Here is a 27,862-nt window from a genome sequence, read left to right as displayed (position 1 = left end):
TTCTTCCTGCCCCAATAACAGAGACACTGGGGATCCCACAGCAGCAAAAGTGATCATTTGGGCAGCTATGGGCTCATGCTAGGCGGCGTGGGTGTGCCTATGCAAATGAGATCAGCCCGTGTAGTTCTTTTCCACAACTTGCCACAACTCACCACCAGATATCAGGATGGAGCTCATCCTGACTCTGCTTACACTTTTATCACTGGCTATAAAGAGTAGAACCATCTTTGAGTAAGTATAAAGAACAGCTCTAACAATAACATCTTCAAACAGTTTTCTTCTCTTGAATATTTTAAATACTGTCATCAAAATGGCAAATACAGATCTGGAAGCAACAAGACAGGGATAATAAATATTATAGAGGAATATCCAATGAAATTAAATCAACATATTTAAAATTAATGCAAGCAAATACCAAAGGAAAATAACTAAGTAGCATTTAAGTAATATAAGGGAATTATATGGATAACAACATGTATAATTACATTAGGTAGGATAAAAATGCACATGGAATATTAGCTCTCATGCTTCAGATCATAAAGGCAACTAGTGACAATCCAGGATTAGGAAATACCCTTCCCCCTGGGGTATGTTCTTGCATACTTGTCTGTATTTGGAGATTTTACAGCTTCCACTGAATCATCTGGGACCACCTGTGACTGGTTGAAACCCCCTTGGGGCTGCCAACTGATGTGCCAAGACTACTTCTGCCCCTGCTTTCCCTGCCATCTTGGGACTCCAGAACCCTGCCTGGTTGTGCCAGACACGCTTGCTGGCTACAAACACAGACTCCACACAGACACACCCCTGGAACCCCAACCTGGGGTATTCTATCTGCTACCCAAGATCCATAAACCTGGAAATCCTTGATGCCCCATCATCTCAGGCATTGGCACCCTGATAGCAGGATTGTCTGGCTATGTAGACTCCCTCCTCAGGCCCTATGCTACCAGCACTCCCAGCTACCTTCGAGACACCACTGACTTCCTGAGGAAACTACAATACATTGGTGATCTTCCTAAAAACACCATCCTGGCCACTATGGATGCAGAAGCCCTCTACACCAACATTCCACACAAAGATGGACTACAAGCCATCAGGAACAGTATCCCCAATAATGTCACGGCAAACCTGGTGGAGGAACTTTGTGACTTTGTCCTCACCCATAACTATTTCACATTTGGGGACAATGTATACCTTCAAACCAGCGGCACTGCTATGGGTACCCGCATAGCCCCACAGTATGCCAACATTTTTATGGCTGACTTAGAACAATGTTTCCTCAGCTTTCATCCCCTAATGCCCCTACTCTACTTGTGCTACATTGATGACATCTTCATCATCTGGACCCATGGAAAAGAAGCCCTGGAGGAATTCCACCATGATTTCAACAATTTCCATCCCACCATCAACCTCAGCCTGGACCAGTCCACACAAGACATCCACTTCCTGGACACTATGGTGTTAAAAAGCGATGGTTACATAGCCACCACCCTATTGCAGAAACCTACTGACCGCTATTCCTACCTACATGCCTCCACCTTTCACCCAGATCACACCACACGATCCATTGTCTACAGCCAAGCTCTGCGATACAACCGCATTTGCTCCAACCCCTCAGACAGAGACAATCACCTACAAGATCTCTATCAAGTATTCTTACAACTACAATACCGACCTGCTGAAGTGAAGAAACAGATTGACAGAGCCAGAAGAGTACCCAGAAGTCACCTACTACAGGACAGGCCCAACAAAGAAAATATCAGAACGCCACTAGCCGTCACCTTCAGCCCCCAACTAAAACCTCTCCAACGCATCATCAAGGATCTACAACCTATCCTGAAGGACGACCCATCACTCTCACAGATCTTGGGAGACAGGCCAGTCCTTGCCTACAGACAGCCCCCCAACCTGGAACAAATACTCACCAGCAACCACACACCACACAACAGAACCACTAACCCAGGAACCTATCCTTGCAACAAAGCCCGTTGCCAACTGTGTCCACATATCTATTCAGGGGACACCATCACAGGGCCTAATCACATCAGCCACACTATCAGAGGCTCGTTCACCTGCACATCTACCAATATGATATATGCCATCATGTGCCAGCAATGCCCCTCTGCCATGTATATTGGGCAAACTGGACAGTCTCTACTAAAAGAATAAATGGACACAAATCAGATGTCAAGAATTTTAACATTCATAAACCAGTCGGAGAACACTTCAATCTCTCTGGTCACTCGATTACAGACCTAAAAGTCACAATATACAACAAAAAGACTTCAAAAACAGACTCCAACGAGAGACTGCTGAATTGGAATTAATTTGCAAACTGTATACAATTAACTTAGGCTTGAATAGAGATGGGGCGTGGATGGGTCATTACACAAAGTAAAACTATTTCCCCATGTTTATTTCTCTCCCCCCCCCCCCCCACTGTTCCTCAGACGTTCTTGTCAACTGCTGGAAATGGCCCACCTTGATTATCACTACAAAGGTTTTCTTCCCCCCTCTCCCCCCCCGCCCCGCTCTCCTGCTGGTATTAGCTCATCTTAAGTGATCACTCTCCTTACAGTGTGTATGATAACACCCATTTTTCATGTTATCAGTGTATATAAATCTCTCCACTGTATTTTCCACTGAATGCATCTGATGAAGTGAGCTGTAGCTCACGAAAGCTTATGCTCAAATAAATTTGTTAGTCTCTAAGGTGCCACAAGTACTCCTTTTCTTTTTGCGAATAGAGACTAACACGGCTGCTACTCTGAAACCTGCACATATTTAGGAATTGTTCCTGAGTAACCAAATCACACATTTCTTCCAAGTTTGTAATGCCTTTCCCTCACCCACTTATCTATCAAATCTCTCATTTCATTTACATAAGCCACATTACTCAATCCAGATCCCCTCTTAAGACTCCTGAATTTAACCCTGTAGGTTTCAGGTGTAACCTGAAACTGTTTTAAAACCAGTTCCTTAAATTTACCATAGTTTGAAGCATCATCAATACGTATCTTATTGAATAAGTCCAGAGCTCTGCCAGTCAATTTTGCTATCAATGTGGTCATCTTTTGATCTTCAGGGATTGCATGGAGGGTGCACAGTCTCTCAAATGTGATGAAATATCCAGCAATATCGCTGGATTCATCGTACTGTGGACATAGTCGCTCCCATTTGTGGATTTTTGGGGAAGTGGAGCCAACAGCTGGAGGGTTTTGTCTCTTCCACTCCATAACAGCCAGTTCATGCTTCTGGGCCTCAATCTGGGCTTGCATTTCTTTGTCTTTTAACTCCACAGCTCTTTTGTCCCTGGCTGCCTCTGCCTCCATAGCTCTCTTGTGGGCAGCCTCCTCCCTGGCTGTTTCTGCCTCCATAGCCCTTCTGTGTGCAGTTGCCTCTGCTTCTCTGAGGTTCAGTTGAAACTCCCGGTCCTTTGCCTTCTCTTCTGCTTCCAGTCTAGCCAGCTCTAGTTTAGTAGCTGCTTCACTGGTAGTCATTTTCCTGCTTTCTTGTGCTGGGCCACACCCCTTCTGCAGTTCATGGAAACTGGAATGCACTTAGCTCAGGGACTTCTTAGTTAACAGAGACTTTCCCAGCATCCAGTGTTCAGCCTGTCTTGGCAATTTGAAATCTGTGCAGTTTGGATGAGGGGCACTGTAGTCTAGTGTAGTGGTTCTCAAACTAGGGGTGCTGCTTGTTCAGGGAGAGCCCCTGGTGGGCCAGACCGGTTTGTTTACCTGCCGCGTCCGCAGGTTCACCCAATCGCGGCTCCCACTGCCCATGGTTCGCCGCTCCAGGCCAATGGGGGCTGTGGGAAGGTCGGCCAGCACACCCCTCGGCCCACGCAGCTTCCTGCATACCCCATTGGCCTGGAACAGCTAACCGCAGCCAGTGGGAGCCGTGCTCAGCTGAACCTGTGGATGTGGCAGGTAAGCAAACTGGCCCGGCCCGCCAGGGGCTTTCCCTGAACAAGTGGTGCCCCTAGTTTGAGAACCACTGGTCTAGTGGTTAAGATATGGTTTAGCACCTGCCACAAACATACAATTCACAAACAAATAATTTTATGAAAAAACAATCCCTTAAGAAGGAAAGTGTGTTTTTCAGCTGAACACAAGTAACACCCGAAAAGAATTATACTTTCTTTCAAAAAATTCTGCACATATTAAAAACAAAAACAAAAGACAACACACTATGAAGTCTTGAAATCAACAGATAAGAGATATACTCTGATCTCCACTGCCTTACAAATCTTCACCACTCACTCTCACTCTACCTGATTTTTACTGTCCCAACTAACCTTAAATTTGCCCCCTAAAATTTGCAAAAAACATGTATATAGGTCCAAATACGAAGTGTGAAAAACAAATCCAGCAGCAGGAATGCTAAACATCACTCACTCAGGAAAGAAATTGCAGATATATTTTTTTTCAAGTTATTTCACTAATAGTGCATGGAGAAAGCTGAAGTCTTACATGAATTTGTAGAGGTGATATTGAGAAAACTTCAGTTTATACATAAGTCACATTACAGAAAGGGTTCCAAACTCTCTCTCCCTGATCCCCCTAGTACTTTGTACCCCAGTCCCACAATCTTTTACAGGTTAACTCCTTCTCTGCTTTTCAAAAATTCACATATTCAGGTGTTAGATTCTCTTCCATTCTGCTTTCTCACACAAACCCCAGCAATTTAATATTCATCATTAGATCCCAGTTTTGGACATGACACACCAGAAAACAACAATACAAGAACCATTATTCAAGGCCTTGTTGACAAAACATTGACAACGATCATAAATATTTTGAATTATTGTACAGACTGTCTCCTAACTCGTAGAAAGCAGCACTTCATTAATCAGGTTATCTTATAATTTTGACTGTTTTCCAAATGAGCTTCTAACCAAATACAGCCTCCAATGTGCAGTTTATCAGATGGGTAGAGAAATAATGGCAGTAAAATGAAAAGAGTGAAAGGGAGATCTCTAAACCTTTCTTAACTATTTTAATTTTAAAAAATATTCTTCACACATTTTCTTTATATCCTCTGAATATCACTCTGTATTTTCTCTTCCAGACACTTAGAAATATTAAAAAATTAAAATGGACAGTTTGTTTATAATAGAGGCATTTTGATAAAATAAAGTAATAATATAATTAATAAATAATTAGTAATATAAACCCTCACCAATTCTGAAAGTCTATACAGTACGCTGTAGAGGGAGAAGAATTATGGACCTTCTCTACTTTGTTTGTGTTGTTTGTGCCAATGGTCCTGAATAAGCAACAAACCAAAATCATATGTATCCAAAATATTAATGATTGTGGGCCCCGCTGGCTTAGACCAGTCAGATATTTATTGGAACTATATGCTGATGAAGAATCTGAAGGAAATGGAGGTGTTTGTTTCAGATCCTTTGAACGTGAAAGAATGCCCAGAGTTTGTCACTCAGGGTCATAGTATGGGAGCATTGTTGGATATCCAGCTGCTTCAGGATGCTTTTTATCAGCAGTGCCAACCTAGATGTTTTTTCCTCCCTCATCTGCTCTGAGGAAAAGTTTGCTGCCATTAGTTTCCAATGCAGATCTTGCTACAGTCAGCCAGGCCTCTGTCATATCAGGATTGGATTACTGCAACATTTTCTGTGAAGTGGTACACCTAGAGACCATTCAGAAACAAGAATGGAACAACTTGCTTCATGAGTTGTGTTTTTTACAGGAAGCACATTATCCCTGGTCTCCATGATCTTCACGGGTTTCTAATTTGTTTCTGGGTACAACTGAAGACATCTATTTTAACCTCCAAACCCTAATTTTTGTGGGCCTTGGCTAACTCAAAACTGTTTTTTTTTCCTGTGAAAGTAGCGATATACTGAGATGCTTGACCTAAAAACTAATTAAATAGGAGGAGGCTGATAGATAGTCATTCACTGAGATCCCCTCATCATATAACTGATTTTCCCTCTTGGTTTGACAGTATGAATATGTTGACAATCAGAGCAACCTGTAAGGACTATCGGTTCTTCCAGCCTTTGAAAAAGGGTGGATTAAGGTGGTGTTTTACCATCCTACCTGTATTGCAAATTTCTTTGTTATGTTTTCAAAGACAAAGAGCAAACTATATTTTGGAGTCAAGATGACCAAAAAGAACACTAAGAAAAATAATTAAGAATGAAAGAAGAAATATAAAGTCACCATTGGACACAACACAGTGACTTACCATGCAATATTCTGCATCTGACTTGAACACAAAATGATAGGATCTTTCTTCACATCTGTCCTTGCAGCAGACAAAGAGACTCTTCTCTGTTTAAAAATATATGGTGCTAAGAAAACAGATTATTTCTTTTCAGTCACATAGCTGCACAGAAGTCAATCTGAACATATGGAGAAGTTTGAACACATGAGTTTTCCATACAGAAGTGACAAAAAAATTGATAGATCCAACTTAGAAGAAAAATTCTGTGCTCCAAAACGAAATATGAAAAATTCCATTCCAAAATGAGTTTACACGAGGAATTATTGAGGAATGACAAAGTACAAAATAGATTTTGGAAGTTATTCTTACCTAAAGCATTCAATAGAGCTCATGCAAAGTTGGATGCAACTAGCTTTTAGCAATGGGAATCTTCCTTCTTGTAAATATTTCAGCAAGAAAAGATTCTTAAAAAGACTTCCTCAGACACAAATTGCACCCCCAGCTGCTATTCTCTTTCCTCCTCTCTTCTGAAAGCTTTCCTCCTCCCCCCACTTCCTTTCTATGTACTGACTATTAAATTTCTATAAAGATTTATCATGCTCAAGATATTTTCCATTATTCATTAAATATTTGGAATAATTATCCATAAAGCTCACAAAAGAGAAAAAAAGACTCAGGATTTACCAGCATCTTCTATCCACAAGATATTTCAAAACTCTTTGCAGAGCACTGTTGGTTTTAAGGTTAAATACTGATACAGTAATTGTGTTGGCAAATAGATCTGCCTTTATTGGCTCAACAATAACTCTTACCAAGTTAGACCACAGAAATGGGATTTTTTTGAGGGAGGCATATTAATTATGAAACTGGATTACTTCCTTCTCTTTACTCTTCTTACAGGGCTTTCAGAGATACTAATCTGGGACCTCAATTAACGTCTTGCCATGCATCACATGAGAAAATAAAAGCAAAGCTCTACTTTGAAAGTGTTGTATATTGACAAAATGGTAAGTTTTTCCTTGTAACAGAAAAGAAGCTTGTGAAACATTTATTTCTTATTTGTGTGCCAGGGCACCCCTGTTAAGCTTTATCTTACTGTACTGTCTCATGTTGATTTGACATAGAATTATTCACACCTCTCTCTTTGAAAATGCTAAGCTAAGTCACTATAAGGTCTGCAGTGCAGGTGCTTTTATGACAGTAAAGTGATTAGTTTACATTTTTCTTTGATATTTATTCCGATGCAAAACAACCACCACCGTGACACCCACTCTCACTCCATTAATGAAACAGTATTGCCCTTCGTGAAGAAAGAGTTGTATATGAATACGAATATTTATCGGGACTTCGTCAGGATTTGTGCGTGTTGAACACCTTTGAAAAGCAGGCCACTTCTTATTAGAAGTGTAAATAGGGAGTTAGGTGTGTAATTAGAGGCAAACAAGCTGAAACTTCTGGCCTTAATAATCCATCTTTCTTACCTGTGGAAAAAATGTCTACCAGGAGCTCATCTTCCCTTGTTAGCAGAAAATGACAGCCTTCTGCAAAGGTTAAAAGGGGGATGTAGTTTATATCAAAAGCTGAATTTTCCTTTAGTTTTTATTCTCTTTGAAATGTACTTTCAAGGAAACATCAGTCTGGTACATGATGCCTGTACAAAGAGACCTATTTGTATAAGGTATATATACTGGGCTATTGTTCACCAGATTGTTCCAGCCGCTTTGCAGTGATGCAGGGACACAAAGTAACCAGAAACCTTCCTTAACTGGCCAGGTTTACGACTGCTTTGCATTATCAGAGTAGTGGCTCAAAGAAGTTAGATTAGAGGTTCTCAAACTGGTGGTTGTGACCCCTCAGGGGATCATGAGGTTATTACATGGGGGGTCGCAAGTGGTCAGCCTCCACCTCAAACCCCACTTTGCCTCCAGCATTTATAATAGCGTTAAATATTTTTAAGTGTTTTTAATTTATAAGGGAGGCTGCCATCAGAGGCTTGCTGTGTGAAAGGGGTCACCATTACAAAAGTTTGAAAACCACTGAGTTAGATCATACCAGTGAGCTTTGCCAATCTATTCTTATTCATATGCTTCTCTACCCTCCAACAACATTTCCAGTGGATGCCACACAAAACAGCAGTCAATTACATATGGATTCTGAAGACCGAAATGCCATGTCCTGGTACATGTAATTACTCAGACAACTTTAAGAATGACCTTATAAGATGAACATCAGAAAAAAAAAATGTTTACATCTGTACATGAAAAAAGCTCAAAGAACTGTGATAAATGACAAGAAATCTTTGATAGATTTTCCTTATAGGGACAATATTTTTAGAACATTGTACAAACAAAGCATATATCTGTATTTTTAAAGTATACTTAGAATAAAAATATATTTTAATCACAGTGGAATACTGTGGCACTCTATACCTCAAAATAACACCCTAGAAACCCCATATTCACCATGATGACATATGTTTTGTATAAAGTATGCCTTGTGAGGTATCATTTTAAAAATCTTGATCCGTTAAATATTCATAAACTGTTGAATTGTATGTGCTATTATATGGGAAGTTGTGAAGCATTGCTATATGCATTACTGGAATCTGTTTTGAGGCTGGGAGATGCCCACAGCCAACCTTTGAGTTGCAACAAAAGAACAGCCAGACATGTGCTGATGACCCATTAAAGGGAATCCACTCTCCTAACAGAGACTTCTCAGAGAGAGCACGTAGGCAATGGAGACTGCCTGACCAATAGGGGCTGCCTAATCTCCATGTCACAGCAAGGATCTTTCTAGCAAGCTGAAAGAAGATTTAACAAGAGAGACAGTGACATCACTTGGTCTCTCTCCTGCCCCCCATCTCAACACTTCGAAGAACATCTGGAAAATAAAGATTTTGATCTGGGGAGGTGTGGTCCCAGACTGGAAGACAGTCCTAGCCTGTTTATTGAGGAACTGTAACCTGCTTGTACATCTGTCAGGGGGAGACATTGTTTGATTCAACTCTTGCTCAGACAAAGTTTAGGATTTAGAATGCATTTTTACTTTTCTTTTTCTTAAGATAACTATCTCTGACCTTTATGGGTACAACCTAGAATCACTTAAAACCGACCTTTCTTTAGTTAATGAACTTATTTTAATATTTTATCCTTACCAGTGAGTTTGTCTAAAGTGTTTGGGAAATCTGAGCTCAGGTTACGGAGGCTGGTGCATGTCCACTTTCCTGTGAAGAAGTGGTGAACTAAGTAATGAATTTACACTGGTCAGGCTTCTGACCAGTGCAAGACAGAACAGTTCTGGGTGGCTGGGGAGCTGCGGGGGAGGGTTGGCTAGAGCCGCTCCACTGATGGTTCATGAGTGGCTGAGAAATCATTTTTGTCACTCATTTGGATTTGTCCCTGCCTGTGGATGTCAGTGTCAGTGCAGTGCCTGTTAGAGTTTAGTAGCTTGACATCAGCATCACAGTCTGAGAGGCAACCCAGGTTTTTGGGACAGAGGGTTCAGGGGTCCCACAGTCCAGGTTTCACCCTGGGTACCCTATCACAAATATACAACACAGTCCCATCACATAAATTCAACCCTGTTATTTGCTGGACCAAGATTAGCTATTTGATAATAAGCTCAACAAGTTTGACCTCCAGTCTCTTTGATCCATGCAATCTATATTTACAGAAGTAACCAGAAAACTAAACCAGCTCCAAAAGTACTTTCAGAGTAATTTTCAAACCAAAGTAGCCACAATAAAGAATTTAAAGGGCAAGCTTGATCTGAAAGGTAATTACTCACCAAAGTCCCTTAAAGCAAGATAACTTCCTTTTACATTAATAAGGGGGACTCAGGAATGGAGAAAGCTCTCTTATATGTAAGAGAATGGTTTCATTCCAAAGAAGATTGTGATGAATAGACAATTTTCATTTCAGTGCTTATAAAAATGTCATTAAAATGGTGATGAGTTTCCATAAACTGTAAGGAAAATATTAATGCCAATGCAGAGATTAAAAGCTTTCAGCAAAATGCAGCTTGACCACAGCTGACAAATTGATTTGTGATATGAATTTTTACTGCTTCAAGTCAAGAAGGAGTCAACAATATACTTGACTAATAATATCCTCAAAGACATATGTATTTCAACATTGTAGTGTTCTTTTATGCATCATCACATCCATCTGCAATAAAAAAAAAATTGCCTAGGTGTTACAGGAAAATAGCTGGCATACAAGTATCTTGAATAGCATTTCTTAGCTGGGGTAAACAACAGAGAGTAAGTGATTAAAATATGAAAGGAAACATCTCAGACATTTAAGGTTACCCGGCATTTATATTCAAAGTCAGGCAATCAAGACAGGAAAATGGTGTTACGGCATGAACACCTTGTAACTTACTCTAATGAAGCAAAAAAATTTCCCAGAGAAGAAGAAATAGGTTTAGCATGGAATACACAGTCGAATAGTCAAAAGCTAGAAAAAAATGTTGTTTCATCCAATTAAAAATGTTCTGGGCTTGAGCCTGGAGTGGCAGGTTTTATGTGCACGCCGCGCGAGAATCCATGTTTGTTTGGAAGGCTTCCTGGAGCCACAATTCAAAGATGCAGGGTGCATAAAGATCCCTTTGAGCTCTCTAAGCAAATGTTAAGACTAACCTGTAGTTAAAAATCAATAATGTTGTTCGCAAGAAAGTCTGAGTTCTTTGCCATTCAACTCAGGTATTCAGATACTCGAACTAAAACCAAGTACGTCCAGATCACGTTATTAATGTACGATATTTCACGTACTTGCGTGAATCAATCAATCATGGAAACTCCTCATTACCGATGTATTAATCATAGGAACAAGGAGTGTGTGCAGTATGTCTATGGACTATCAGACACACACAATCTGTCAAAATATGTAGTGAATATAGACATGTCAAATTAGTTGGGGCATGCTGTGAATTAGCCAAGGAATATCAGTATTTAGTATGTTTTTTGCACAGTGTGTACAGTGCATTTTAAGAGTTTACTAACGAAAAGATGGCAGCATCCATCTTCAATCTCTTTCCCTCTGGAAACACAACAGTAAAAGCCTGGGGATACTCTGCAGCTGGTATGTTCTTTTAATTATTTGAAAGTCCATTTAAGATCTGAACATAAGTGTGGCTTATTTAAATACTTTTCAAACTGTTCAGCTGGTGGGATAGGTCTACACTACAATCAGAGGTGAGACTGCAGCATATGTAGCCATATTGAGCTAGCTTTCATCTAGCTAGCTTGAATAACAATACCAGTGATCCTGTGCCAGCAGAGGCTGTACAACCCTGCCTGGGATCTTGGATATCTGTTTGAATGGTTAGCTCACGACAACACAACTTCACAGTTACTGTTATTGGAGCTAGCTGAGTCAAAACGGTCTTGGATACATCTACACCTACTGCAGCCGCATCTCTGACTGCAGTGTAGGCATACCTGTAGTTTGTATTGAGCAGCATCTGGTGATCCACTCACCCTAGTGCCAACTTAGTGTTGAGGGAGATAAATGTCTCAGGGAAGATCATCATCAAACTGGAGAGGAGGGAGGTGATCCCGTAGTTGGGACTCTCCTTCCAGTTGATGTCATGGAATCTTCTCACACTGAGGATACTCATCTGGGAGAGAAGACTGCTGGAAAGATCTAAAAAAAAATGCTGAAAATATCTTGTAAATCCAGAGTAATCTCACTGTCTTCATTGCAGAAAGTTTGTATTTGCACTCGTGTACCAGAGAATTTTTACGTGACCTCAGCCTATTTATTTGTTTATTTAGAACAAACAAGGAAAGTCACTGGAATAATGACAGTAGTAAGATCTCAGGAAACAAGAGAAAAAAAAATCGATTTATTCCTGGAAGAGGATACAACGGCTGCTATGAGAAAACCAGCTTCACTTCCTCCTACAAGCAGGAAGCATACAAACAGCCTGAATGTCCTTCCGTAGTTACTTTCTGAGACAGGGATCCTTCCCATGTCCTGCCACACCCCTTTTTCAGGCTGTATGTGTGTGTCAGTATTGCCAACCCTCCAAATTTAAAAAGCGTGAGCGAACCCAGATCTCCTGAGAAAATGGCGGGGGAAGGAAAGGAATTTTCAGTTATAAATTGTGTCCCGTTCATCTCCAGCTCTGATGATAATGAAAAATACACAATAACAATACCTTCAAATGTTAGGTACCAGAACTGTTGACAAACAGCTTGACTTAAGCCTTTCCATTTAATTCCCTCACAATGGGATCTAATCGCCACATAACTTAACAAAATTCCCTTCGCATTTACCTTTCTTATGAGACATTAAATACAAATTCTGATATTAAATTATAATAAAAGGTGCTGTGGATGAAAAATCACAGAAGTGATGCATTTTCTTTGTCTGCTTTCAGAGGTAAACCATTATAAAAGATTTATCCATTGATAAACAAAATATTTCAGACTTTAGTAGCACTAAGAACAGAACATATGGGTTCTTTATTAATTAATGAAGCAGAGCCAGCTACACAGTCATATATACACAATATCAAGTTGTTTATCCTGAAATTCTAATTACTTTAAGGCATAATTCACTTAGTATTATTGGTTCTCCAGCACTGTACTTGACATTAAGACAAGCTTTTAAAAACTGTAGTAAATTCCAGTTAATCATATGCTGCCATTGCTACTAATGTAATTATTCTCAGAAGCTGACCTTTGGGTTATTGCATTCTAAAATGGAATTCTCAGCTAAATTAAAAAGCAGACTAGATCTATAATGTGCTACTTATTCAACTGTATGTATTCATTAGATCTTACCAAATATGAAACTGAATCCATATTATATATATAAACAGTTTTGTATTACAACATTACACATTTCTATGCTATAATTCTTCAGATTTTACCAACACTAACTTTTAGCCTTGAATGTATCTTTTTTATATTATTATCATCCATAAAATTTTCAATTACTTTTATTACAGCTGCATGGATATAGTTTGAATTAATTTCAGGCAATATAGTCAAAAATGCTTTCAGCTTTAAGGATCCACTTTCCTAAGCCTCCATCAGAACTTTGAGATAATAAAGCTTTACAAAGCACCCAGAAATGAAACAGAAAATTGAAAGACACTGAAAGTTAAAAGGTTCTATTCAGTGAATATTCTGGTTCACACCTGCTCAGTCATGAGGTTTAATCATTCAGTTAGTGGCTGAGAAGTGACAGATACTATTTAGGAGATGCTCCAGATAGCTATATTTGACCTTCTGTGATTGTTTGCCTAGGGCAGGTACAAATTCACTGATTCAACTACCATCTGTGCCTTATATGGCAATAGGCCCCGATAAGGACAATGTAGGGAATTCTTTAGTGAGTTCTCTGAGAATTCCTCAGATATCCTTTCATAGTGGAGGTTGTTGGTAACTAGAAGCACTAAGGAAATGTTAGATTTGTTTCGATGCAGGGTAGGTATAGCTTTACTTAAAAAGATTAAAGGTAAAACTTTTAAGAGCACCTAAGTGACTTAGGAATCTTTCCCGTTTTCAGAAGTGGCAGGCACTTGTCACCCTAAGTTCCTTTGAAAGTCAATGGGTCTTAGATTCCTATGTTACTAAGTCATATGGGATTTAGGCTCTTAAATCACTTATGTTTTCAAAACATTTACCCCAAATTTTTAGGCTATCCTATTGCTTCATCAAAATCTCCATCTGTGGATCTTTGATTTCTCTCTCCTATTTTCTATTGGCACTCCTCCAGGTTTTTTCCCCCTTAACATTTTGCCCTGGGACAACCTCATCTGTTCACACAGCTTTATCATTGTTTCTCTGCTGTCTCAGCTTCAACTACTCTCCTTGTACTAGCAACATCTAAACATATCTAAGTCCCTGAGCTATTTCCTGCCCTACATTCAGGCCAGGATCTGTACAGATCTGTTCCACATACATCATTGTTCTATAGTGTCTTGCTACTTGCACTCTCTCTTCTCTCTGCCTGAGGTTAGAGTTGGGCAAAAACTTTCAGCTGAAACATGTTTTGCACAAAAATAAAATAAAATTGTATATTCAAGTTCAGCAAACCATTTTCCAAATTCATGTTGAATTCATCAAATTGTTTCAGACAACAATAAAAAAAAGGCAAAACATCTTCAAAAAAGCATTTCATTTTTTCAGTTTAATATGACTTTTCAAAAAAAAATATTTCCATTTTCTTTAAAAAATGTTAAAACCTCAAACCCCAAAATCAAACATTTTATCTCAGGTCAGATAAAATGTTTCATTCAACCTGATTTTTATTTATTTATTACTTTTGGGTTTTGTGACACAAACAAAAATCAGTTATTCACACAGCTGTACTCAAGATTCCCAATGAATTTCTCCCTTTATATCCTTCTCCCAATTTAAATATTGGGCTTTCTTCTATCATCCCAAAACCACTCTCGCTGTCTTTATTTAAATCCCCCTGGAAAACACTTTTTCTGTGAACCTTTCAATGAAAATCCATCAATGCACTGAGGTGATCCAAAAAATTAAAAAATAAAATCAATTATTTTCAGTGTAAAGGATCTTCAGTGATAGCGAGAAACACAGAAGACACATCCAACAACACCTCCCGTGAAAAGAAAGGAATCTGATTTAAGATTGTGTAACAAAGCTCTGTCCTTGCCTCCGTGGGTCCTGCGTTTCCTGGCGGATTTCGCTAGCCTCAGAGGCTCACTGTGACCCTGCATATAACCCTTCTCTCTCTGTAGAGACAAGGGTCACAGTCTACTGAACCATTTTCATCATAAGCCAGTGAGTGAGGTGAGGAGAAGTTATCCTTCCTTGCACAGTCTCTGTTGTCTCCCAGTCTCAGTGATCAATCAGGGGGCAAAGGTGGGGGGGAGGAGCCCGGGCCCACCCTCTACTCCGGGCTCCAGCCCAGGGACCCTAATAGTATCAGCTATTGTAGCTGACCTTTTAGAAACATGACATGTACAATTCCCTGGGCTACTTCACCCACAGCAGCCCTCACTTCCTCACGCTCCACTTCATCCTTACCTCAGGCCTCCTTCCTTTTGCCTGATATGGTGTGTACTACACAGCCTCTCCAACAGCACAACTTCCTCCCACAGCTCCTGACATGCACACCCATCTGACTAACTGGGAAGCTTTTAACTAGTTTCAGCCAGCCCCTGATTGGCTTCAGGTGTCCCAATCAACCTAGCATTCTCCCTGCCTTCTGGAAAGCTCTTAATTGGCCCCAGGTGTCTTAACTGGAGCAGCTGCCATTTCACTTATCCTGGTACCAGGGATTTGTTTAGCCTGGAGCTAATATATCTATCTCCCACTACTTTTCTATAGCCATCTGGCGTTGCCTCATCACAATTGCAATCCAAGGACCATAACCCAAACAAGAACCAATGAGCAAATAAGGAAGTGTTAGTGATCAAAGAAAAACTTATAATAACCCTTTGTAATAGAAAGTACCCCACCAAGTCACATATCACAAAAATAATGTAGGATTTTCTGGGGGAGAGGGATGGTTATTTTTGTTTTATAAAAATAAAAAGTTAATTAAGAAAAGATGCACTGCTTTATGTTGGACCTTCTGAGTTCCAAGAGACTTGGTACAATACCAGTCTCAACTGTTTTACCCACCCAATGTAGATTGAAGCTTCTAGGGACAGGGAATGTATCTTCATGTACAATCTGTAGTTAAACACATTGGCAATACTCAACCTAAAATTAATAAATTGCTTCCTTCAGTAGTAAAACCTGCTGGACTTCTATGTTCATATACTATTCAACTAGTCTCTGAATTCTGTTGTATCACAGATGTGCAGACTCTTTTATTAAGATCAGAAACTGACTTGAATGTAATAAAAAGTATCTTTTGTAAGGTTTTCTATTCATCTTTGTATCCTTCATGCAAAAGTGGTTGAGGGCTATTTGGATGAGTATATAAAAAGCACTGTGGACAGACATACTAAAGGCACTATTTAAATACAGCTGTATTAAATCACTGTATTGTTGGGCTAGCCAGAAAGGAACAATTTCATTTTGCAACAAAGTAAAAATAAAAATAAATTGAAGTTTCAAAATGTTTCTGTTTTGATGTGGAATGAAAGTTAGACCTCTCTCTCTCTCTCTCTCTCTCACACACACACACATACACACACACACGAGAGAGAAAACCCCACCCTTTCTCTATATTTCATTGTTTTTAAACTGAGAAAGGACTGTTATGATAATCTAATCTGGCTTCCATCATAACAGAGGACACAGAACCTCACCCAGTGATTCCTTAGTGTGCACAAGTTCTAGTACTTTCCTCTACCAGAATCTTATGCAGAAGAGCTACCTCCCTCCCATAAAAAAAGTAAAAAACGTTTTCCATCAAAAGACAGTATAACACTGTTGCAAAAAAAGCAAACATCAGACTGGGATGTATTAGCAGGAGTGTTGTTAGCAAGACATGAGAAGTAATTCTTCCACTGTACTCCATGTTGATTAGACCTCAACCTGAGTATTGTGTCCAGTTCTAAGTGCCACATTTCAGGAGAGATGTGGACAAATTGGAGAGAGTTCAGAGAAGAGCAACAAAAATGATTAAAGGTCTAGAAACCATGACCTATGAGGGAAGATTGAAAAAAAATTGTGTTTGTTTAGTCTGGAAAATAGAAGACTGAAAGGGGACATGATAACAGTTTTCAAGTATGTAAAAGGTTGTTACAAGGAGGAGGGAGAAAAATTGCTTTTCTCAACCTCTGAGGATAGGACAAGAAGCAATGGTCTTAAATTGCAGCAAGGGAGATGTAGGTTGGACATTAGGAAAAACTTCCTAACTGTCAGGGTGTTTAAGCACTGGAATAAACTGCCTAGGGAGGTTGTAGAATCTCTACCATTGGAGATTTTTAAGAGCAGCTTAGACAAACACCTGTTAGGGATGGTCTAGCTCTGGGGTAGGCAAACTTTTTGGCCTGAGGGCCACACCTGGGTATGGAAACTGTATGGCGGGCCATGAATGCTCAGAATATTGGGAGTTGGGGTGCAGGAGGGGGTGAGTGCTCCGTCTGGGGTGCAGAATCTGGGGTGGGGTCACAAATGAGGAATTCAGGGTGCAGGACGGGGCTCCAGAGTGTGGTAGGGGGTTGGGATGTGGGAGAGGTTGAGGGTGAGGGCCTTTGGGGTTTGGAGGTTTGGGCTTTGGGGTGGGGGCAGGGATGAGGGGTTTGGGGTGCAGGAAGAGGCTGCAGGCTGGAGCAGAAGGGTTTGGAATATGGAAGGAGGCTCCAGACTGAGGCAGGGGGTTGAGGGTGGGAGGGGTTATGGGCTCTGGGCTGGGGGAGCGGGTTCCAGGGTTGGGCCAGAAATGAGGCGGTCAGGGTGTGGGAGGGGGCTCCAGGCTGGGGCAGGAATTTGGGGAGCAGGGGTGGGGGTTCTGGGCTGAGGGGGGGGGCTCCAGGCTGGGACTGAGGGGTTCAGAGTGCAGGAGGGGTTCCGGGCTGGGACAGGGGGTTGGGGTTACAGCAGGTGGGTGAGGGCTCTGGCTGGGGGTGGGGCTGAGGATGAGGGGTTTGGGGTGTAGGAGGATGCTCCAGGCTGGGACAAAGGGGTTCAGAGGGTGGGAGGGGGATCAGGGCTGGAGTAGGTGTTGGGGCATGGCAGGAGTGTTGGCTCCAGGTGGTACTTACCTCAAGCAGCTCCCGGAAGCAGCAGCATGTCCTCTCTCCGGCTCCTGTGCGGAGGCATGGCCAGGCAGCTCTGCACGGTGCCCCAGCCACAGGTGTTGCCCCTGCAGTTGTAGGACGCAGTGGCATGTCCACCCTCTGGCTTCTATGAGGGCCGGCTAGGTGGCTCTGCTTGCTGTCCCATCTGCAGGCACCACCCCTGAAACTCCTGTTGGCCACAGTTTCCAGCCAATGGGAGCTGCAGAGCTGGCACTTGGGGTAGGGGCAGTGTGCGGAGCCCCCTGACTGCCCCTATGTGTAGGAGCCAGAGGGGGGACATGCTGCTTCTTCCGGGAGCCACATCGAGCCACAGCATGCGGAGAGCGGGGCAAGCCACAGAACCTGCTTCCCGGCGGGAGCTTGAGGGCTGGATTAAAAGGTCTGACTGTCTGGATGTGGCCTGAGGGCTGCAGTTTGCCCACCCCGGTCTAGATAACACTTAGTCCTGCCATGAGTGCAGGGGACTGGACTAGATGACCTCTCAAAGTCCCGCCTATGATTCTATGATTACAAATAAATACACAGATGTGAATTTTCTATACCTCTGGAGATATCCTTGTTTGTTCCGTTATCAACTGAAAAACTCACCCATGATGAGACTGATTGTAGCACAGAGAAACAGAAGACCAGATTCTTCTCTTAATAACACCAAAGCAACTAAGAGGAGAAATTGGCCAAAGGTTCAGAAAGTTTATTGTTTTTATTTCAGATTACTATTGCACTTTTGCTTCACTCTGGGCTTCACATTTTTATCTGCTATCCTGTTAACAACATGCATAACAGCAACAGTTTTAACCTCAGACCATTGCACTGTACATTTTAACCTTGTAAATAATAATGTGCAACATAAGTGACACAGAGCACCATAAATGTGCATGAAAACAGATATAATGAAAGAAAGGCCCTTCCTCAAGAGGCTTACATTCTACTACAGTCTAGTAACTCAAGAGAGGTCTAGCTTCTGATCTCCTTCCTCGTATTGGATAACACCTTGCTGCAGAAATACTCCATTGCCACAAATATTCCAGTTCTACTATTTTATCAGCTCTTGAGCACGTGCTGCCCAGTATTTGGATGACTTTACCTGTGAAATCTCTGGTTAAGGCCTGTACTGTGACAATATGGTTTTAGTAGCTCTTTTTGGCTTAAGATGTATTGAACCTATGGATTTATGTATTAGAAACGGGTCCAAATCAAACTGTAGATATACACCTTCCCCTGAACTTTAGACAAGTTTATCAGTATCCAAATTTTATGTTTCATCACACATTTTTTCTCCTATTTGTGTTTGCAATTGAGATGTAAGTATGAATCTTTATTGTTAAAATTGCTATATGCATATCTCAGACCTCAAAAGTCACCTAAATATTAGATTTAAAATGTTATCACCAACAATTTTACTGCTGATTGTTTTAGGAAAAATATCTTAAGTGGATTGATATAGAAAAGTGGTCTTTTCTGTTAGGTCTGCAGTTTAAAAATCACAGCCTCCAGGCTACTGCTGACTGCAGTCTCTCTCTGGAATAGCAGTGTACATGTGAGGTTGGGCAGGGGAAGAAAGGCGAGACCTTTTACGTATTCCATGTAGCCTGTGCTTATCAAGGGGCTTCAACAGCAACCTGCAGGGAACTCACTGAAGTCTCATTAGCGGTTGGGGAGGAATCCACTCTCCAAGTCTTAAGTCACCTGACAACTGATAAAATATTTTCAGGTGCTTAATAATATTAAACTTGGGAAGGGAGTTTGAATATCTGTGTTTAGCTGTTGAAGCCAGGAGGGGGGGGAGGGGGGGAAAGGCCTTTGCTTACAGTTGCTAAGAGAGATGAAGGGAATGGATCTTTGTTTGCAGCTACAAGCTTTTCCATGGACGGATTCAGTGGCCTCAACTGGAGTTTCGTGTCCAGTTCTGGGTGCCACATTTCAGGAAAGATGTGGAAAAATTAAAGAAAGTCCAGCAACAAAAATGATTAAAGGTCTAGAAAACATGACCTATAAGGGAAGACTGAAACAATTGGGTTTGTTTAGTCTGGAGAAGAGAAGACTAGGGGGTGGGACATGACTACAGTTTTCAAGTACATAAAAGGTTGTTACAAATAGGAGGGAGAAAAATAGTTCACTTTAATCTCTGAAGATGGGACAAAAAACAGTGGGCTTAAATTGCAGCAGGGACGGTTAGGTTGGACATTAGGAAAAACTTCAAAAGGGTCATGGTGGTCAGGCACTGGAATAAATTGCCTAGGAGGTTGTGGAATCTCTGTCACTGGAGATTTTTAAGAGCAGGTTAGACAAACACCTATCAGGGATGGTCTAGATCAGGGATCAGCAACCTTTGACATGTGGCCTACCAGGGTAAGCCCCTTGGCAGGCTGGGCCAGTTTGTTTACCTGCCGTGTCCGCAGGTTCAGCCGATCACAGCTCCCACTGCCCATGGTTCGCTGCTCCAGGCCAACGGGGGCTAAAGGAACCAGTGCAGGCTGAGGGATGTGCTGGGCACCGCTTCCCGCAGCCCTCATTGGCCTGTAGTGGCAAACTGTGGCCAGTCCGAGCTGCGATTGGCCAAACGTGCGGACGTGGCAGGTAAACAAACCAGACTGGCCCACCAGGGGGCTTACCCTGGCAGGCCGATCCCTTGTCTAGATAATACTTAATCCTGCCTTGAGTACAGGGGACTGTACTAGAAGACCTCTCGAGGTCCCTTCCAGTTCTACGATTACCCCATCACAGTGCATTGTTATTCAGTGCATGAACAAAAGTTTATGGTTGCCTATGATTTTCCCATTCTGGGGAAATTCTCCTCAACCCCGTTAAGGACTGTGTCACAGTGTGTTTGTGTCACTTCAACAGTACAAATGGACCTTACAACAAGTGACTGAAGATTTGCCAGAACAAACATAAAGGAATTACAGTGAGATGGGAGCATCAGGGTAGTATTAGTTTTAATATGAACAGTTATGAACAATAAGATGGTTTTTGCAATGCAGTAAAATGGTGAAGCGGTAAAAATCATGTTTTTCAGAGATCTGTGGCTATTTTGATAATAGAACTATATAGTTATTTGGCTTTATGGACTATATCAAATTTAATTAAGCTGCCCATAATGTCTCAAACAAAAAACATTTGGAGATATGGGAGTTTACAGAAAGGATTGTTTTGTATCTTTGCATTTGTTTTCATACAAATCCCATTCCAAACCTTTCAGTGTAATTTTTCACCCTATGTCACACCAAAACAAAAATTGTTTTTCAAAACTTTAAAAAAACAAAAAAAAAACAAAAAACAACCAATCAACCAACCAAAATAGTAGCAAAAAGTTTTAGAATAGAGAAATAAGTATTTTCATCTTTGATGGGAAATGCAGGATGTACTTGATTTTTGTTTGCACTACAGTATTTATCTACATTACTGCTTCCCATTGCTATGCCTATAGACGTTGCTGGTCACATCAGCGTTGCTGTGGCATGCAACTTTTTGTTTTCACAAATGGCAATTTCTAGCAAAATTGTGCCTCGTATATGAATTTTTGGCAAATTTGAAAACTATCAAAAAGTTAAATATCTTGAGGTATTGCTTTGTGTTTGTGGAAGAAGAAAAAATATTGGATACTTTCCATTTGCCAACTCCATTGCCTCAAAGCATGAGACTGAATCCTCCTTTTCTTTGCTTTTAATCATTTGACACCCTTTCCAATACCTATAGATTCTAGGGAGAGATTGCTATAGCTAAAATATTATGAGCACAGGTCATTCACATCAGCTGCAAGGTTTTCACTTGAGAGAGGTCTTTTTATAATCTTTATTAAGCACCTAATGCACTAGAGATAAAACCATCATATCTATTAAACATCTAGTTATATAATCATGTGGCACTGGACTTACTGGTCCCCATAGAAGAAGTATTATTATTCGGTACTATTATTCGGTATTATTCGGTACTATTATTATTCGGTACTAGTACTATTATTAGGTAGAATAAGTCAGGTCCTGAGACATCGCAATAAAGCAGCTGGCCTAATTAGGTAGAGTGTGTGTGCGTGTGTATGCATACACACATTATATATATATATATGTTGCATTATATGATTATGAGATCATCAAATGATTGGATGTCTGATTTCTAGCCTTCCAAATAAGCACTAATTAGAGCTGGGTGAAAAGGTTTATTTACTCACTGAATAATTTATTCACTGAAAACAGTTGTGGTCAACCCCAAACTTCTCATAAATTGACACAAATTTTAAAATAGTTTCAAACAAAATAAACAAACAACCCCCAAAACAATGTTTTTGGACTAGATTCAAAAGGAAACTGAAGTGCCATTCATAAAACAGACAGCAAGAGGAGGTAGTTGTGGCCCCAGTTCCCTTATAGCCTTTAGGCAATTCACCTGGGAGGGAGGAGACCTCGGATCAAATCTCTGCCTTGGAGCAGGGATTTGAACCTAGAACTCCCTCAAGAGTGCCCTAACCACCAGGCTACTTCCTATTCTAGGAAGGAGCACTTTCAAGCTCTCCTGCCAAAGCTGTTTCACTGTGTATAAGAAATTAAATAGTCATTGGAACAGATGGACTGGAACCTGGGTCTCCCCCTCACCAGGTAAGCACTCTAATCAACAGTCTATAAGCTCTGTCTGTGTTATAAGCGAGACATGAGATTCCCAGTTCACATAGACATACTTATGCTAGCTCTGATCTGAGCTAACATGCTAAAAACAGTGGTGTAGCCATGGTAGCAGGGGCTAGCCATCCCAAGTACATCTTGACCCCTGTGGGTATGTACTCTGGTTGGGTAGTTCATGCCTCTGCCGCCTATGCTACTGTGGCTACACTCCTATTTATCCTCATGCTAGCTTTCAGTGACCAAGCATGGTATAGCTGGGTGAGCTGGGAGTCGCTCCCCTAGTCCGTAGATGTAGCCATAGAGTAATTTTCCCCTCCCCCAACCCAGTGACAATATTTTATACCTGGCTAGTTGAGGAGAATGGGAACATAAGGCACCCAAACTACAACTACTACAAGGCACCATTTTGAATCAAAATATTTTGGATTTTGGCCAAAATATTTCATTTTTTTCAATATTTCACTGAATAGTGGAAATTTTCTTAAAAAAAAAATCTTCTGACTTACTCTCGTAGAAATGTCTGGCTTCAAATACACACTATGAAATTTGAATAAAAAGTCCAGAGCATACAAGCAACAAAAGATCAGAAAAATGCTTTGAAGCAGGTAGAATAGATAATTTTCAAAGTCCTGTCACTTCAGTATGAACAAGTACAGTAAGTGAACACACAGTTCTGGGAAATATTGCTTTTAGTTTTACAAATGTTTTCAAAAATCTTCTTTATATACCCCCACTCTTTTATTCAGTACTTTCTGACTCTTACTCAGCAATCAACTGATTTTATAATTCACACTGCAGTCAAGGTTGATTTCATTATTACATCCCTTCCCTAGTTCATAGTGACATTAAAAGCCACATTTTCCGAAGCCACTAGTTCATCCAATAACAGTTTCCAGATTGCAGTAGCTAGAGACAAATATTTGTCAGAGACTATTGTGCAATATTCATAAAGAATACAGCAAACTTGTAATTTATGTCATTGTTTTACTTTAGCGACAAACATCATGATAATCAAGACTGGTCACAGGGCCATAGACATTTTTGTTGTTGTTGTTTTTTTTGTCATTAAATACAGGACTTGAATTGAAGATAACATGTAAAATGTCATCTACCTTGTTAAAATTCATGTGTTTTACAAATATGGAGAAAAGCCTGAAGAGAAGGGGACACTCTCCTTGTTAAATATTTACCTTTTCAGCCTTGTGTTAAGGTTACACAGAGACAGAACTTTAGATGTGCCATTCCTTGATGTTGGACATCTTCATACTAAATATGTATGATTTTTCTCAACTGATTAAATCTACAGTACAGAGGTACCCTTGGATGGAATAATATGATTTCAGATTGTTGATAATGGTTATACTCAATTTTACATTTGTTCTGGATAGTTATGTGGGAATTATGGAGCCTCGGTAGCTGCTCCATTGTTAAGCAGAAGCTAGCTACCTATTATAAACGTTAAATGAACACTTCCACTTCCCCAAGAACAAAGCAATCTTGTTGAAATTTCAAAAGCCATATCTCACCTTGTGATGAAATGTTTCTGGGATGTTTGCAAGAGACAATGTGAAAAGAGTTAAGATTTTGTCTTATAAAAAGTGTTTCTCTTGCTGTGCTCCTGAACATGTTCCTCATATTACCCAAATATCTTCTCACATCACATTTGGAAAAATGACTTGATTTATACACTCCATGTTTGTTTTGTTTGGCTTGTTGAAGTGAGGTGTCTGTCAGGTGTTATGTCTCGGTATTGTTTCATTTGTTATTGGGGGTGTTGGAATAGAAATAAAGAGGGAGTTAAGTGCTTAAGTTGGGGAATCCAAAAGATCATATTTTATAAATGAAGAGGTAGTGATAGGGTGTTCAGACTCAACAATAAAAAGACAGGAATGGTGTAATTTAGAGGTTCAATAGAGCAGAAATATAAAGATATGACACAGGAAACTAGCTTTCACACTCTCACCCTGCCCACCCCCCATCTTCACAAACCCACAGGGTCTGATCCAAACTTCATTGGGATCAATGGAAAGGCTCCCAGTGGTTTCAAAATCTTAAAAATGGAGGAAATAGGGTAAAAAAAGTTCCCAGAATTAGGCACAGACAGCCAGGAGGAGCTGGAAAACTGACCATCTTGCTTGAACATTAGTAAGCCTCCTTGTCTCCCCCTTCATTCTGTTCCACCATCCATTGTCTTCAAGTCCCACACAGATTGCAAGAGGGAAGCCATACTTTACTGGACCTCATGACCTCTGCCTAAACAGTGCTCCCCTTCTACAGGTCTTGTATGCCAATATTATTTTAACTTTTTATGATGACTCAAAGAATGAGTAAATTTGTTTTGATGATCGCTTACAGAACTAGGAAACAATTTAAATGGAATCCAAAACTTTGCTAACAGGCCCTTTGTGCCCCTTCCAAGAACACAGAGTACTTCATGACTATATGATGATTTCATGACATCCACAAGGAACTTGGGAATCAACAGAAAATTTTGCATTTAATCACCAAATCCACACTGGAAGTCAGGTTTCCAGAAATGAAAGGTACTGCCTTATTTCAGATAACATAACAAACATGTTTTACACGATTTCCTTTATAAGACAAAGATTTTTTAAGAGCTGTTTTTCCTACTATTAAGATATATAAGGATATCTTTTGTAAACTAAACACAGCTTTACAATGTAGGATTAGTAAAGGTTCAGAACACTAAAGGAATCCTGAAAGTCTAAATGCAATTGCTGATAGGTTGTGAATTACAGCTCTGAAGACCAATTCCAATTAAATATAAACAGTGATAAATGCAATGTCCCTCAAATTCAAGTTTAATAAGCTCCATTAAAAACCTAAAACCAAAATAAATGTTGACTGCACAATACTAACAAAGGACATTAGTAAATGAGTGCTAGAATGTAAAGAGGTGAGGAGATCATTCAAATTGTACGGGGAGGAAAACACACATCTTATGTAAGGAAAAATAAATGGATGTGAAAATCAAGAAAGAAATTGGGAGAAAAAGCTACAATGGATAAATATTAATGGATTTTCTGTGTCAGTGTTGATCAGAAGGGAACAATAATAGAGAAGAAAAGGAAAAGCAGTATATTCAAAGTACTGGATTATAAAATATTTACATAAAGTGCTGGTAAATTAAATCTATGTAAGGATGTATTTGACTAAAAGATTATTATAATATGAACAGAAATAAATAGTTCATTCTGATCAGAAGGAGCATCAGCAATTTCTGTAATGCTGGGACAGGAAACCAAAGTATGGGATTGTTGAACAAGGACTCAAGTTTCTTAATAGCAATGTTTCTGAGTTTGAAAATTCTTTACTTTTTGCATTAAAAAACCCTTTGAGTGAAATCCTTGTCCCACAGAAGTCAGTGGTAAAACCTCCATTGACTTCAGTGGGGCCATGGTTTCAACCATTGTGAATAGCCAGTTTCACTGTTTCCCTTGCACAGTCATTACAGTATGCAGTTCTTTTCTCTCTGCATGGGACTTTCACACAAAGCACAAAGGCAAAGGAGAGAAAGACCATTTAAAAATAGGATAAAAATGGGTTTGTAAAGCTATAAAAATATTGTCAGAGAGACTAAGAAGCTGATATAGTACTGGAACCTATTTTTAATCTGAAATGTAGTCAATTAACACACCAAAAAAAAAAAGCATTAATGTGATCTTTTATTAAAATGTTTTGTCTTCTCTCCAGCCAAACTGATTCCTGTCTCAACATTACAAAAATCTTTCAGGTAAGAAGTTCTGCTCTGTCATTTTCAGCTCAGTTTTTCCCAAGAGGTTTGCATGTTTCAGACAAGTAGCCCAACTTTTGGGTTCCTATCGTTTACAAGTCAAAACTTTAAATCCTATAAAGGATACTTAGCAAGATGGAAAGTGACATGAAAACATCTTTCTTATAAAGTGACATTTAAAGTTAGCATGGAATTGAAATACTGACAGGATAGTTTACCTGAGAGTATTTTCAAAAGAATTGTTAAGGTTCCAATAGCTTTTACTCCTCAGTAAATGTTGCATTTTGCATCTACTGGGTATTTAAAATATCCCTTGGTATTAAAAACATTATGCATAATTTAACTCTTAGTTAGGAACATTGGACAGAATTCTCTCAAATCAAATTTATAACAATAAAAGTGGGAATAATGTAGAAGACACAGGTGGGAATAAAAGCAAAGTGGAAGCAGAAAGGCAGGCCAAGTTAAACCCCTTTATTGAAATTTCTCCTGCTATTACTACAAATCAGAAAACAGTTTTCCTTTAGATTATGACAAGATGCCTTTATAAAGGCTAACGACAAGGCACAATTTCAAGGTGAGGCAAAAGCTGGGATACCATCATAGCCTAGAAAATCAATCCTAGATCTATTTATTTTCCTATTGTGTTACCTGAGCAAGCTAATAGCTCTTAGAGTGGAAAAGTGTAGCTAATGACACATGCATAATTTGAAACAACTTGCACCTTGTACAATGAAAGATGTGCTCCTCTATCACAACATCTCAAGGACAAGTTGCCTACTAGAAAGAACAGAAAAGAGCAGCAGGCTTTTTTTTTTTTTTAATAGGTGAAAAAATAGATGACATACTGAAGAATTTCATAGTTACAATATGCTTCAAAATAAGCCTGCTTAATTGTTCACATATGCCTCTAATATAATGCATCACAATTATCCTCTTGATGCTTTAAGATGCTCATGCATAACATACTGTATACTTAGTTAATGGATAATTTTTATGTCTCTAGGGATGTACACTCTTTATAGCATTGTGAGTTTTCAAGAAAAAGGACAGCCATCTAGAATATTACTCAAGGGGTTAGTCAATGTTACATTTGTAAAAGATTTGCTGAACTGATGAGCTTCCCAATAACAAAGGGTGATCTGTTAAAATAGTCCGACATACATTCACTTGTACCAGATGCTTGGGGGGAAAAAACAGCGACTATATTAAACAAGGAAATACCCACACTACTCATATTAAAGCAGCCTTCTTTCTGAAGGTTGAAACAAAGTAAGTAAGCTAATAGATATGTTCTGTCTCTAATTTCTATGGCCAACATTTTCAATTTGGGCTCCTAAATAAAAGTTACCTCCTTTTTAGAGGTGCTAAGCACAAGAAATTCATATTTAAGTCATTTGGGCTACGCAAGTTCTTAAAGTTAAGCATGCACTATAAGCCTGTGCCTAAGTGCTTGAGCTGAATCAGGGGCTAAACCCTTACGGCCACCTCTGGGTGTGGTGGGGATGCAGTAGTAAGTTTGCAGCTTAACACCTAATAAATTTAGCAGTAAGGTGCAATTCTATTGCCCTTACACATGTAGAATAGTACTTAGCTCTGAAAACAGTTC

The sequence above is a fragment of the Caretta caretta genome, chromosome 1, assembly GCF_965140235.1.
Source record: "Caretta caretta isolate rCarCar2 chromosome 1, rCarCar1.hap1, whole genome shotgun sequence".
In the NCBI taxonomy this organism is placed as follows: domain Eukaryota; kingdom Metazoa; phylum Chordata; order Testudines; family Cheloniidae; genus Caretta; species Caretta caretta.
This window is presented reverse-complemented; position numbering follows the sequence as displayed.